This window comes from Peromyscus maniculatus, chromosome 4 (genome assembly GCF_049852395.1).
Source record: "Peromyscus maniculatus bairdii isolate BWxNUB_F1_BW_parent chromosome 4, HU_Pman_BW_mat_3.1, whole genome shotgun sequence".
NCBI classification, from domain to species: domain Eukaryota; kingdom Metazoa; phylum Chordata; class Mammalia; order Rodentia; family Cricetidae; genus Peromyscus; species Peromyscus maniculatus.
This window is the reverse complement of record NC_134855.1, coordinates 138,871,167-138,884,362: the sequence shown is the minus strand read 5'-3', so window position 1 is coordinate 138,884,362 and position 13,196 is coordinate 138,871,167. Positions and strand designations below refer to the sequence as shown.

Sequence of the window (13,196 nt, the reverse complement as noted above, 5' to 3'; positions counted from 1 at the left end):
TCTGCATCTGGCTAGCAACTTCTTGACTCCACCCTTCCTCTTCCCAGAATTCTCCTAGTCTGGTCGCCCCACCTATAATTTCTGCCTGGTTACTGGCCAATCAGTGTTTTGTTAAACCAATTGGAGTGACAAATCTTTACAGTGTCCAAGAGCATTATCCCACAGCATGCTCCTGACTTCCTCTCCCCTTCATCCTACATTAGCTAAGCCTCTGCAACATGTACAAGTTCCTTTGGAAACAGAGATTCTACAAGAAAGTAGAAAACACACACTTTGCCTTCAAGGAGTTGACTGAGAGGACATGAAGGACATGTGCAAATTCTCCTGAGCTTTAGTCCCCACTGCCTTGGCCATTCTGGGTTTCATGTCTTCATCCCGCATGGCAGTGAGTACTTCACTAGGTCAGCCCTGGCTTTGGCCACCTCTCAGCTCTGTGGCTTTGGAAAATCCCTATAGCCTGGCATGGTAATATATGTTTATCATCCCAGCACATGAGAGGTGGAGGCAGGAGGAACAGGAGTTTGAGGCCAGCCAGTGACATGAAATCCTACCTCAAAGAACCAATATATAAAAATAACCCTCCCCACAGGAACACTTCTATTTCCTTCCTGGTGACACAGTTAAGAGGTGTCTGAAAGGCTTAAGTGAGTACCTGGCATACTCAGATAAAACTCCATAAATACCAGCCACCCAGTCCCAAACAAGTATATTTCCTGCCATATCAGAAGCAATGAATGACAATCTGGATACTGACATGTAATCCATTGCTGTTCCCTCTACTGGGTCAAGCATGTCTTGTCTCCCTGTTGGTACTAATGGAGAGGGCCATTAGGATCAGTGTTGTGCATTGGCAGAGGCCCTCAAAGCTACCTAGGAACATGGCTGGATAGATGGTTCAGTGGCTAAGAGCACTGGCTGCTCTTGTAGAGGACCCAGGTTCCATACTCAACACCTACATGGTAGCTCACAACCATCTGTAACTCCAGCTCTTAGAAAAACCTGATGCCCTCTTCTGGCCTCTGAGGGCACTGCACACACATGGTGCATATGAAGGTATAACAGCCATACACATAAATAAAATTAAAAATTTAAAAAGCCACCCAGGAAGAGGTCAGGTGGGATCAGAGCTGAGAATGGCGCTCCCAGAAGGACTTCAGTTTTTGTAGAGTGAGGATGAGGAACTGCTGCAGCAGGATTCTGTCACCGGGCCGGTGTTGTGGCTCCAGTGTTCTGTCATTGTAGGATGGAGATGGTTCCAGAAATGTCAGTTCTCAGCTGCTGCTGTCTATTGACACCTTCCCTGCTCGCTCAACGTGTCCCTGCCAGAAGCTGTCCCTTCTCTCCCTCCCCTCCCGGTGGGCCATGCCTGGCTCGGGCTTGTTTTCAACTCCTGTGCTTCACCGTCGTTGTTGATTCCCCAATTCTCAGGAGCGCTCGGGGAGGAAGGACCCTGCCATCTGCCAGTCTGGCTGACTTGGATCTGGCATCCACCAGTGCCCCGCACTTGAGAGGGGCTGTTTCTATTTTATTTTGTAATTCTTGGGGAGGATCTGGCTTGCAGGAAGCACACTGTTAATTGATGCTGTCAGAGGAGCCAGATGGCTCGTGGGTGGCGGGTACTGCAGATGCAGGGACAGGCCCACCTGAGAGACTAGACATTTACAAAGTGCCACCTGCAAACCCCAACCCAGCTGCCTCTCAACTCCCATAGCACCGCTGTGAGCCAGGTGTCCTGTTTCCAAGAAAACAGGGGACTTGCCTTGTGAGACGAGGCTGTAAAGACACTGGAGTTTCCCTTTTTTGCTGTGACTTTTTGTTGTTGTTGTTTTTTCAAGACAGGGTGTCTCTGTGCAGCTTTGGAGCCTGTCCTGGATCTTACTCTATAGCCCAGGCTGGCCTCGAACTCACAGAGATCTGCCTGCCTCTATCTCTCAAGTGCTGGGATTAAAGGCGAGCGCCACACTGCCCAGCTTTGCTTTGACTTTTTATTAATCTTAAAAACAACCTGGGCTGTGACTGACAGATCCAAGGAAAGCAGCTTTGACGGAGCAGAGGCCATTTCTCCTGTAACAGTCCAAATTGTCCCCCAGAGACCCAGGACTTACCTCACCTATCATTTTATCCTACATGGCTTCCATTTTTTAAGTCTTAGTTAGGGTCTGTGTTGCTGTGATGAAGACCATGACCAAAAGCAACCTGGGGAGGAAGGGGTTGATCAGGCCACGCTCCATCACTGAGGGAAGTCAGGGCAGGAGCTGATGCAGAGGCCATGAAAGGGGGCTGCTTACTCATGACTTGCTCAGTCTGCTCTCTTATAGAACCCAGGACCACCTGCCCAGGGTGGCCCCACCCACAGAGAGCTGGGCCCTCCCACATCTGTCATTAATCAAGAAAATGCCCCCATGGACTTTCAACAGCCCAGTCTGATGTGGCAGTTCCTCAATTGAGGTTTCTTCTCCCCAAGTGGCTCTAGCTTATATCAAGTCGACAACCAGGACAGTTGTCCCCTTTGTCCAAAAGGACTGTCGCAGCTCCTGCCCTCAAGGCTGCATTTCAGGCAACAGGAAGACAAAAGGGCAACGTTGGATCTGTGTACTCTCTTGTAGAATTCCTCTCACACCTGAAGTTCCCACAGCAGAAGTTGCTCACACTTGTGCTGACATGCTAGTCGGTCAGCATTTAGTCATATGGCCACGCCTAGCTTCAAGGGAAGCTGGCACATGCAGCTTTTATTTCTAACAGCCGGGCTCTCGGGCATCAAGTCTATGACTAAGAAAGAGCAAATGCTAGAGAGCTAGCAGGTTAGCTGGGAAAGCATGGCAGAGTTGAATCCCTATGTTCGTATTCCAGCATTTCCCTGGACTCCACTTCTCACCTCGGAAGTGAGATTGGTGGCAACCCCTTCACGGTGTAGAGACCCCTTGATTTGGCATATTGGTAGACACGTAAGCATCTCAAAATGTGTGCACACCCAACCCCCTGAAGAAAGTCATCTTGGGCCCTGACAACATGTGTGCTGAGGCAATAGAGTCCTCTGTAGGAAAACTGCAGGCAGTCCCCAGGTGCCACTCACCAGGGCTTAGCTGCTCGAGCTTTATGGCTCTTGGGGCTGCTGGACATTGGAATCACTGCGAGGTCTTCAGGGCTCCTCAGGGTAGCCTGTGGTGTTGTGAAAACTGGAAGGGACACAGGAATTCTAGGGTATAATGTGGGTACAACAGGTACATAAGACGATTTGAAATGGCAAACTTAAAACATTATTTATTTTTGCATATGTACTTGGGAAAAATATGTTATATATGTGTGGGCCTGTGTGTGCATGTGTGTATGTGTGTGTGTGTGTGTGTGTGTGAGTGCATGTGTGTGTGAGTGCATGTGTATGTGTGCATGCGTGTGAGTGAGTGCATGTGTTTGTGAGTGCATGTGTGTGTGTGCATGCATGCGTGTGCATGCATGTAAGTGCATGTGTGTGTATGAGTACGTGTGTGTGTGTGTGTGAGTGCATGTGAGTGAGTACGTGTGTGTGTGTGTGTGTGTGTGTGTGTGTGAATGCATGTGCATGTGTAGGCCAGAGGCTGATGTTGAGTGTCTTTCTCCCGAAGGTTGGGATACCAGGCTGTTGCCACATTCCTCCCACACTGTCAGGAATGCTAGCTCCTGTCCCCAGGCTCTCACAGCAAGTACGTACCCTTGTGGAGTTGTCTCCCAGCCCCTTAAAACTTGAAAAATACTGATTTGTTTTAACATATCACTAAGAAAAATAAACGTAGACTGGTGAGGTGTGTTGGGTGAAGGTGTTTGCCACCAAAACTCCTGGACGTTGTCCTCTGACCTCCACATACATGCTGTGACATGTGCAGCCCCCCCACACCTCCTCACGTAAATAAATAAACAACCTGAGAGTTTTGTGGACATTATTATTCAGGATAAGACTAGGTTTAAATTCAGTAAATTAACCAAGTGATCTTTGACTTGGGCGGAAGTGTAAGTGAGAGCTACCGCCTTGGTCAGTGCTGGGGCTTGGGTCTGGTGACACCTGAGTCAGTTCTCACCTGCCCCTCCAGATCTAGCTGTCAGTAGACGTGTGGCATCCCAAGTCTGAAGTAGGTTACTACACAGAATTAGAGAGAGAGACTTAAGGAAACCACCTGCCAGGGTGAGCGGCAGGTTCCATTCTCCAAGGTGGCCTGAGCCTCCAGGCAGTGAGAAGTCTCTTCCTGGGGACAAGCGCCCATGTGGTGACAGCATGCTCCCATGGGATTCCAGGGAAATTCCAATTCCTTGGGGTGCATTGTTTGAGCCTCTGGTGGCTAACAGAAATCTCTCTTTAGAATCGCTTTGCTCTTACAACACCATCTTTTTTGTTTTGTTTTGTTTTCATATTTCAAGACAGGGTTTCTCTGTGTAACAGCCCGGGCTGTCCTGAAACTCAATTTGTAGACCAGGCTGTCCTCGAACTCACAGAGATCCGCCTGCCTCTGCCTCCCAAGTGCTGGGATTAAAGGCCTGTGCCACCACTGCCCGGCTCCAACACCATCGTTTTCATGGAAAAAGCAGAGTCAGTGCTCAGTGTGGGGTCACTCACATCCAGGAGCAGCTGAGGAGCCCCTGGATGCGGTCCTGATCCTCCGTCAGGTTGGAGGCTTTACTGTGATGCCATCTCTTTTAGATGACAAACTAACTTTAGATGACATCTAACTTTACTCTTTGAGGAGGCTCCATCACCCATTTAGAGGTTTAGCCATTGTAGCTAAAAGTCCTTTACAATATTATGCATCATTATACTAATTGGTTATAGAACTGATTTTTGAAACAGATTTAAACATTTGTTCATTAAAATGCATTTTACAATCACTATGCATCTGGAAGGGAGGGAGTCTGTGAGTGAAGAGGCTGGCTGGGGATGGGGGTGCTTCAAATGTCTTTTCAGCTGAGTCAAAAATAGCTGCTTATCTGCTCTCCAGCCAACGCGGCCACTGAACCCACAGTAGGGCTACGGACACGTGATCCGTGGGGTCCTGGGGCCCTCAGGGAATCTGGCCGAGGCCGCTGCACAGCTTCCACCCTCTCCTCAGGCGGGTGTGCAGGAAGGTCCCTGTGCCCTCAGAGCACACACGCAGCAGCCTCCACAGCAGCCTGTGTGGGAACAGACGGCTCGGTGAGGAGGAGCTTTGAAAGGGGGTCGGTCCGGGGAGCCTCCCCTGGGAAGGTGTCCTTGCTGAGGCCAGGAGCAGGGAGCTGGGCCAGCTGGAGGAGGCCCTTGTTGAAAGGCTTGCCCAGAGGACTTGGGTGAAAAGCTGCTGGAGGTTGGCCGCTCTCTGAGAGCTGCAAGGACACAGGCTTTTCCCACCTTTGCCCACCCTGACCACGGGCTCCACCTGTCTTGTCCAGGTCAGTGTGATCTAGGTTGACCATCATCTCAGTACTGGTTCTGTAAGGTAGTGTGAAGAATTCCTTATTGTTTGAGGGGACAAGCTGGTGCCCAGGAGGTAACTGCTCCAATTGGGAGCATCTGTCTCAAGCTCCTGATCTTTCTGGAATTGGGGGTGACTGCAGGTTTGGGAGGGTGTCTGCAGCTTCTGAGGAAAAGCCAGGATAAACTGTCTGCGAGGGGACTCAGTAAAGAAACTGCCGCCATGACTGCTCTGTGATATGGTTAATGTTTTCACTCTAGACGTGAGAGATAACAGCCAGAGGCATCTGAAGGAGTCCACAGCAGAGAGAAAAAGTAGACTGAACACGACCAGCAGACTAGGCATGGCCAGGGAAGAGGGAGAACAGGAGAGAATAGTAGAGATAGAGAGACAGCAAGAGAGAGTAAGAGGTAGATAGATGACAGATAGATAGATGATAGATAGATAGATAGATAGATAGATGATAGATAGATAGATAGATAGATAGATAGATAGATAGATAGGTAGATAGATGATAGATAGATAGATAGATAGATGAGAGAGATAGAGATAGATAGATAGATAGATAGATAGATAGATAGATAGATAGATAGATAGATAGATAGATAGAGGTAGATAGGTAGGTAGGTAGGTAGATAGGTAGGTAGAGTAGGTAGGTAGAGGGAGGGAGCTAGGGTAGAGAGGAGGTGAGAAGAGCTAGGAGGCTAGCATGGACTTTGAGATGTACAGCAGATATTTGTGTTAGGAGGGATCCTGGAGGCCAGCATGGGCTTTGATATGCTAATAGACACCACAGATATATGTCAATGGAGCATATGATCCTTCTGCCAGAGGTGAGGGAAATGATTCCTTTTGGAAAGTGGGAACCTGTAGGTTTCTTTTTCTTTTTTGGTTTGTTTGTATTTTTATTTTTGTTGTTGTTGTTGTTTAACTGTTTGGGGTCTACCACCCAGCTATCAAGTAAACACACAGAGACTTATTCTTACTTATGAATGCCTGGCCTTAGTTTGGCTTGTTTCTAGTCAGCTTTTCTAACTTAAATTATCCCATTTCTCTTTAACTATGTTTTGCCTCTGGACTTTTACCTTCTTTTATTCCATATATCTTTTTTTCCTTCTTATTCTGTGGCTGGCTGGGTGGCTGGGTGGCTGGCCCCTGGTGCCCTCTCCTCCTTTTCTCGCTCCTCCCCTTCTCTTTCTATTTATCTTCTCTGCCTGGCAGCCCCACCTACCCCTCTCCTGCCTTGCTGTTGGCCATTCAGCTCTTTATTAGACCAATAAGGTGTTTTAGACAGGCACAGTAACACAGCTTTACAGAGTTAAACAAACGCAGCATAAAAGAATGCACAACACATCTTTGCATCATTAAAAAAATGTTCCACAGCATAAACGAACGTAACACATCTTAAACTAATATTCCACACCAGAACCAGTTTCACAAGCTCCCGAGGAATGCTGGTTTTATCTAATCACAAGAACCCCCCCCCTATAGTCCAGGCTGAGCTTATTTCTGGATATTTGGACCCCCTGTGAAACCTAACAGAAACAAGCTGGAAAAAGAATCACAAATGTAAGAAATCCCTTCTCCCTGATTGACAAAACCTTTAATATGAAATGTAAACCCTTCTCCCAGATCCACAAGGAAAAGCCAAGCACTGCTGGAGAAAAATTGTCGTGATTTTCAGAGAGGAATTCACGAAGAATTACAAATGCAGTACACAGAGGGAGAGGTGCCTCACCAAGAGATCTCTTCATTTCATCTCAGACGAAGGAGGGAAAGAGGGAGAGACAGAAGGAGGGAGGGAGGAAGCAGGAAGGGACAGGGGTCAAAAGGGAAAGAGGCGGTCCTCAAGTGCCGAGACATCCTTGTCTCACCTGAGAATAACTGTGGATGGAGTGTGTGCCACACGTCCACTTGCTTTGGAGAAACTGGCCAGAAGATGGTGTCTTAGTGTAGTGGTATTTGCTCCACCCATGACCTTGGGCTAAAGGGCCCATAGGGGGCGGGGCTTCCTGCTGTTGGTCGTGACCTCCGATAAGGGGTTGGAGAAGGGTCACGTGCTCCTTCTCCCTGCTCCTGCCTGCGAGGTGGATTCACCTCTGGTCAGATCAGAGGACGACTTCAGCTGTCTACTCCGTTCTGTATTCGTGAGTGTATTTCCTCAATCTATATCTTAATAAATTCTGTTGCTCATTTAATAGACTCATGTGGATTGATCGTAATATCTTAGTGCTCATCTTCCTGAATTGCTGTATAGGTGACATCCTAAGTAGGTCACCTGAGCACCTCAGCAAGCCCAGCTCCCACACAGCTTTCATGTGGTTGAGTTATTGAGTTGATCATGTTTGAGAAGGTATTTTTACCACCACTATGTTTTTGCCTCAGGGGTTTACCTGTTGACGATTGTATGATATTGCAGGGGATGCTGGGAGATAAAAAGTACAGATGACATGGAAGCCTTGGCTTGTTTGGTAACATTTTCCCACTTTTCAAGTGCTGTGAAACAGGTCCTCACAGCCGTCTTACGTTCCATCAGCCTGGTGCAGCACCATCGACTGACTGGATAGCTAGAAGTCTGCTGGGTGGACCATGTTTCCGAGAGTAGATTTTCCTTGCCATTTTTATGGACCCTGTGGGCAAGTGTGGTCCTAAGTGGTGTGTACTGCTCAATCAGACTGTGAGGTTCTTAGAGCCAGAGGCAACTCCTGACATCTCCTGGCATAGGCATAGTAAGTCAATAACTATTACATAGTAATAGTCAGGTGACTTAGAATCTCATCCAAATGGTAGCAGACTCTCCGAAGGCTGTTGGGAACGCTCCCATTTAATGTCGTTGCTGACATCTCGGAGGATCTGACAACATGCTTATTAAACAGGGGGAGCAAATGAGAGACTGTGTCAATGTTCTGGAAGATAGGAAGGGGACTCGAGAAGCTTCTGACAACCAAGAGAAGCATCATCCTAGCAGAATGCATACTGTTCCACAGACAAGCACTTTCACTTGGAGCAGGAAGGGCATGGCTTCACTCTGTCAATCAGTGTGAGCCTCTCGCCTTTAAACAAAGATATTATCACTAGGCTGGGGATGTTGTTTGGTTGTAGAGTATTTGTCTAGCATTCCCAAATCCCTGGGTTTGATCCCTAGCACCACAGAAAACTGGGTATGATGGGACATGACTTTACTCCCAGTGCCTAGGAGGTGGAGGCAGGAGACTGGGGAATCAGTCATTTTCATGAAGTCCATTCAAGGGTTAGCCTGGGCTACATGAGACTCAGTCTCAAAATCAAATCAAATCACCACTTCCCGTGGGGCTGCTGTGGAAGAGTCAATGAGTGGAGAGAGATTAAAGCATCCAGCACAGTTCTGGATGTATAGTAGCTTCTCAAGAAGTGTCACAGTTTATGAAACATCCCCTAAAAACTGAGGAAGAGCCACAGTAGGACTCAGGTCCGGTGACTGGAGGGAGGGTGTATTAGTTCCGTTTCCGTGGCTTCGGTAGACCATCACCACTAAAGTAACTCACAGAAGGAAGGGTTTATCTGGCTTGCGGTTCCGGAGAAGCAGGAGTCCACCATCACGGGGAAGTGTGGCAGCAGGCAGCAGACATGGCCGCAGGGGCAGCCGAGAGCTCACAAGCAGGCAGCAGAGGGAGCAAGCTAGGAATGGCCCTGGCTTTGAAACCCCAAAGCTGCCCCCAGTGACATGCTTCCTGCATCAAGGCCATACCTCCTAAACTTACCCAAACAGCGCCACCAACTGGGGACCAAGTGCTCAAACACCTGAGACTGTGGGGGGCACCTCATTCAAACCCCCGCAGAGGGTGAGGAAGTTCCGGGCTCACACCTTCTCCTAAACTAGGCACAGCAGGTATTGTTATCCCTAAGGAAGCTGGGACATTCGGAGAGTATATTGCCAGACTGTTATGGATCTGACTTAGACGTTCTCCTGGGTCCCCATGTGACAGATTAGTAGCACTCTGGATAGACCCAGCCATGGTCATGTACTAAAAACAAAACAATATCAAACAAATAAACCCTGTAAATATTGGAAGGCGTCCAGGGAGGTGTGACCAGGATGCCTGGAGAGGTGGATATTAAGGCTGCCTGTGGAAGAGGGCAGAGAAATCTCCCCAGGAGTCAGTTTTTCAACATCTCCCATGCACCCACTGACATGTATATTTCATTGTTTATTCTCTTATCTCTTTTCCCCAAGGGTCAGACATTTGGTTACAGCCCACTGTACTGGTTACATATTGCTGTGTAAGAAATTGTGACATTCCTAATGACTTCAATCAGTGTAAATCTATCACCTCGAAGTCTTAAGAGGGCAGGAGTGAAACTTCAGTGGGGAGGGAGAGAGCAGGCATCCGTCTTAGAGTGATAAGGAGATGTTCTTAGAGCTAGGAACAAGCTCCTCGGGCCACATCAAGGGCTCCATGACATGGTTCCACAGACAATAGCCCCCCACCCCATCCCCAAACTGTGTCAGCAAAGGCTGGCTGCCATTGCCGGGAACACATCCACAGCAATTGTGTGACTTTTTATGAGGAGACATGAATATCTACTCCACCCAGGTGGGGGACCTGTAATGGATCCCAGAGATGATTCCACTCAGGTCCAGTGGGTTTGGGGGAGAGGGGACTTACAGAATTTCCCCAACAACTGTGTCACTGAAAAGCCTTATATCAGCATGGGTGAAGGACTTCCCAAAGCTGCAGAGATGGAGTCATCCCCTGCCCCCTATTCAGTCAATCTTCCACTTCTAGGACCTCCAGAAACCATGTGTAGGCAGGATGCTGTGAAGGGGGATACATGGCTGGGATCTCAGATAAGGATCAGGTGCCCCCAGTCTCCTTTCACAAAATGGGGTAACATGTCTGACCTCATGAGGGGCTTCTGAGGGTCATCATAACAACTCTGATGCCAATATGGTAACATGTAGTTGGAGTTTTCTCCAGTCCCACCTGGGCCAGGAGCAGCTCAGACCCAAGTAAACACACAGAGACTTATGTTACTTATAAACTGTTTGGCCGTGGCAGGCTCCTCGCTATCCAGTTCTTATATCTTAAATTAACCCCTTTCTATCAATCTATAAGTTGCCACGTGGCTTGTGGCTTATTGGTACTTTCACATCATGCTTCCTCTGTCTCTGGCTGGCGACCACTCACTCAGCCTTCTTATTCTCAGAATCCTCTCTGCTTGTCCCACCTATATTGGCCAATCAGCATTTTATTTATCAACCAAATCAGAGCAACACATTCACAGCATTCAGAGCGATCGATATCCACAGCAGTAACAGACATATCCTGCCTAGAGGGCAGCATCCTCAGCGGTTATTAATTATGGAGTTAGAGCAGGAGGACTCTTCATTGATGCATATTGAGCTGCTAGTGGCTGTCTCCTGCCAACAGCCTTGTGGGGACAAAAAAACAAAAAACAAACAAACAAAAAACATACATGAAACCTTAGCTTATGGTGAGCTGACTAGACAATTGAATATGATTCAATATTACATTGCAACTTTATAATAAAATATTAATATGTTACCAAGCACTTGTCATAGCAACCACAGGAAAACACTGAGTGTTCATCTTGTACTGGGCTGTGTTTTAATCCTGTGACATGCAGTAACCGACTAGCTCCGTCTCCCCTCAACAGTATGTATTGTTGTTTTCATTTATCCAAAGAGGAAGAAAGGGCCAGAGCAGGTCATGGGTTGCTCAAGGTCACACAGATACAGGTGCAAGGTAGCTCTGTTGCTGACCCTCAGCTCTGCCACATGGATGCCTCAAGACAGTTGGGATGGCATGGACCACATGGTACCTGTTTTCCCAGAGTACACCTCTCATCAAGAATGTGCTTTGTATATATCTGCCCAAGGTTCTTGGCACTTTAAAATGATTTTCTAAATGTCTTACATCATTTTAAAAATGCTTTTGGGGGGCCACTTGCCTAGCAAGCACAGCAGAACCCAGGTGTAGCAATGCACACCTGTGATCTCAGTACTTGGGAGGTGATAGTAGAAGAATCAGAAGTTCAAAGTCATCCTTGGCTACATGGGGAGTTCAAGGGGCCAGCCTGGACTACAGGAGACCCTGTCTGGAAACAAAAATGAAACAGTAACCCCAAGCAACAAACTCATAAAAGAACAGGAGGGAAAAGAACCTTCTGCAGGAAAGATCAGAAGTGGGAGGTGAAGAGAGTGTTCTTGGAGGAGGCAGCGGCTCTCAGATGATGAGCAACGGACCATGCTGGAGAGACGAGGCCAGGAGGCCCTGAGTCAGAGTGGCCCAACCTGAGATGACCCGGAGGCTGGCCAGTGGGTAAAGGAAGCATTTTAGATGACCAGGGAAAGTAAGCGGCGTTTCATCTTCTTGTCAAACTTGGACCATTTGAGGTGTCTTGATTTCACTTGCTGGACATGGGTTTTTATCTCTGCCCTAATTACTAATATGGCTGCTCGGGTCACATGTACAGAATGGCTCTGAAGGGTAAAAGATGCTTCACAGGGCTCAGCAGCGCTGTCCTTGGCACAGAGCTGACAGGCCAAGGAAAAGTCTCTGCAGGGGCCTCAGAGGAACCTCAGGTACAGAGTTTCTCAGGGTTCAGAGCTGTCAAATGTAGCTACATGCATGCATGTGTGCCAGTGTGTGTGTGTGTGTGTGTGTGTGTGTGTGTGTGTGTTGTAAGCCAGAAGTCAACCTTGATGTTGTTCCTCAGAAGAAGCCATCCACCATGGTTTTTGAGATATGGCCTCTCACTGAGACCTGGAACTCACTGTTTAGGCCAAGCTGGCTGGGCAATGAGTCCCGAGGATCCTCTTGTCTCTGCTTCCTCAGCACTGGGGTTACAAATGTTGCCACACTTGGCTTCCTTCCTTTCTGTGGGTGCCAGGGATTGAACTCAGATCCTCATGCTTGCATGGCAGGTACTTTACCCACTGAGCCAGCCCCGAAGCCCTTGGAAGGCACTGTTGAGTTTGAAGTGACTCTGGGTCACAGGCCGTGGAGATGGCTCAAGCTATGCCCTGGGGACAGAGGTGGGGTCCTTTGCCGTGGCAATTTTCCTGGACGAGACTCCTGATGAGTGACCAGGTGATGGGTCAGTGTGCTTGGCATGTCTTTGTGCTGGGGTATTCCTTCCTTGACAGTCAGGGTGAGGAGGTACCATCTGGTATGATAAGTGAGTGCCTATATCTAGTATTTCTGATATGATTGGTCGGATCCATAGGTATTATTATTCATTAATGTTTCCTATATGATTGGATAGACCTGATAGATCTATAGGCACCATTATTTTATTAGTGCAAATGAGTTATTTATCAGTCTGAGGACCAGGACATGCTGGCCAGTGGTGCTGTCTGTTTGCGTAGCCAAGATGTAGTCATTCTTTCTTAGCACCCACAACATGGAGTCACTCAGGTCAAAGCCCTTTCCTTATACAGTGGCATCATTTGAGGCAAGATATAGTCTGCAGCTGCTTTCCTGTGTGATGTAGACTCACGCAGAGCAGCTCAGCCTGCTGTCCCCAGTGGGGTGTGTCCTCTGTCACCACCCTCCCCACCTGCCCTAGAGAGCATTTGAGTTGGTGTCCCTTGGACCAAGTGGCTTTGGAGGGAATTACCTCGTTTCTGCCCTGCCCTGTCTAATGGTGCTGCATGGCCTCAAGGCCTGTCCCACTGCCCCCTTCCAAGTTTTGGTGACCTCATGACGAAAAGGTGACAGTATCCTGATCTGGAAAGAAAATTGGTGTGGAATCAAGAACTGCGTGTGTGTGGGGCTG

The 13,196-nt window shown here is 48.2% G+C and overlaps 1 long non-coding RNA gene across 1 annotated transcript; it reads left to right on the top strand.

Annotated features, from left to right (window-relative positions):
• Window positions 1-5,050: 5,050 nt before the first annotated feature.
• Window positions 5,051-7,590, top strand: LOC143272788 (uncharacterized). Its single transcript, XR_013050366.1, has 3 exons — window positions 5,051-5,391; window positions 6,163-6,247; window positions 7,047-7,590. It is a non-coding gene; the product is annotated as an uncharacterized LOC143272788 (long non-coding RNA).
• The last annotated feature ends 5,606 nt before the right edge of the window (window positions 7,591-13,196 follow it).